This window comes from Peromyscus maniculatus, chromosome 6, assembly GCF_049852395.1.
Source record: "Peromyscus maniculatus bairdii isolate BWxNUB_F1_BW_parent chromosome 6, HU_Pman_BW_mat_3.1, whole genome shotgun sequence".
In the NCBI taxonomy this organism is placed as follows: Eukaryota; Metazoa; Chordata; class Mammalia; order Rodentia; family Cricetidae; genus Peromyscus; species Peromyscus maniculatus.
Window position 1 is genome coordinate 88,924,921 of NC_134857.1, and position 1,831 is coordinate 88,926,751.

At 49.0% G+C, this 1,831-nt stretch overlaps 1 non-coding gene across 1 annotated transcript; it reads left to right on the forward strand.

Annotated features, from left to right (window-relative positions):
* The first annotated feature begins 1,508 nt into the window (after positions 1–1,508).
* On the forward strand, positions 1,509–1,627 carry LOC121830573 (5S ribosomal RNA). Its single transcript, XR_006073790.1, has one exon. It is a non-coding gene; the product is annotated as a 5S ribosomal RNA (ribosomal RNA).
* Positions 1,628–1,831: the final 204 nt, after the last annotated feature.

Sequence of the window (1,831 nt, forward strand, 5' to 3'; positions counted from 1 at the left end):
GAGCTTAGGCGAGGGAGAGAGAGAGAGAGAGAGAGAGAGAGAGAGAGAGAGAGAGAGAGAGAGAGAGAGCGAGAGCAGGTGCCTCCAGGGAGTGTCTCAGGAGGACCGGTTGCTCCAGGGAGAGTGGAGAGGGTGCTGGGGATCCTGCCGCTGGCCTGGCCGCAGTTACTGGAATTTCTCCCTCTGTCGTAATAAGGACAGTGCCTGCTCTAGGCTTTTCTGAGAACAAAGCAACTTCATCAAGACATTTAATCTGGATTTAACTGATAACAATCCGTGTCCTTTTCTACTTCTTAGAGTTTTCATTTTATCCCACAGGTAGGAGTGATGTTTGAAATCTTTCCCCGCCAGTACTACCCAGTTACTGCAGTCTGATTGAAATGAAGGTATTCTAAAGAGACACTGTGCCTCTCGATCTTAGTGAAACAAAGGACCCCAAAGAGACAGGAATTTGCCTAGGAACCCCACACTGAGAAGGAAAGAGGTTTCACACACTTCGATCCCAGGCTGAGGCTGAAGCCCACATGGTGGACAGGACCACACCTTTACTGGGACCACTTAGATGTTGTGTGTCTGTGGCCCTCTATTTAAACTTCGATCTCACTTCAGAACACTGAAGACAGACTCGGAGAGCCCCCTGGATCCCTTTGTCTCTCTTTCCAGCATGGTCCCATTGAGTAAATTTTTTTCTGCTTCCCATATTTTTGATTGCTTTGTTTTGAGACAGGGTCTTACTCTGGCTGTCCTGGAACTCCTATGTATACCAGGCTGGCCTTGATCTCACAGAGGCCCGACTGCCTCTAGAGTGCTGGGACTAAAGACTTCACCACTACACCTGGCTCTGCTTTTCACTTTGTTTGTTTGTTTGTTTGTTTGAGACAAAGTTTCTCTGCGTAACAGCCCTGGTTGTCCTGGAACTCCAGGCTGGCCTTGAACTCAGATATCTGCCTCTGCCTCTCTGCTGTTTTTCACTTTTAGTTTGGCTCTTTAAATTGGCCAGACCTGAGTACCTGAGTTGGGATGCAAGTTGTGACCCCAAGTTCGGTAACAGTTATCACCCAGTCAAAATAGAGGTAGGTCACGTACAACCAGCTTGCCCTGCCTGACAAGGAAGCCACAGAGACTTTTTGCTCATCTGAAGGTCGTATGAGTTAGAAAAAGGACACCAAGGCAAGCACGGGGTGGGTGCCAATAATTCCAGCACTCAGGGAGTAAGGGTAGAAGAATCTCGTTTGAGGCTAGCTTGGGCTGCACAGCGAGTTCAAGACTAACCTGGGGCTGCATACTGAGACCTTGTCTCAAAAAAACAAAACAAAACAAAAACAGGCAACCTGAGCCTGGCGAGCCTGGCGAGCCTGGCGGCGGTGGCTTATGCCTTTAATCCCAGCACTCGGGAGGCAGAGGCAGGTAGATCTCTGTGAGTTGGAGGCCAGCCTGGTCTACAGAGCAAGATCCAGGACAGGCATCAAAACTACACAGAGAAACTCGGTCTCAAAAAAAACAAAACAGTCTACGGCCATACCACCCTGAACGTGCCCGATCTCGTCTGATCTCGGAAGCTAAGCAGGGTCGGGCCTGGTTAGTACTTGGATGGGAGACCGCCTGGGAATACCGGGTGCTGTAGGCTTAAAAAATATAAAATTAAAAAAAACAAAAACAAAAACAAAACAAACAAAACAGGCAACCTGGCAAGACAGCCTAGGAGGCAAAGGCCGGTGGCTAAGCCTGAGGACCTGAGTTCAAAGCCAGGGACCCATAAAGCGGAAAAAGAGAACAGGTGCAACTCAGCCGTTGAGTACTCACTCCCCACTGTTACTGCGTAAGGGTCTTT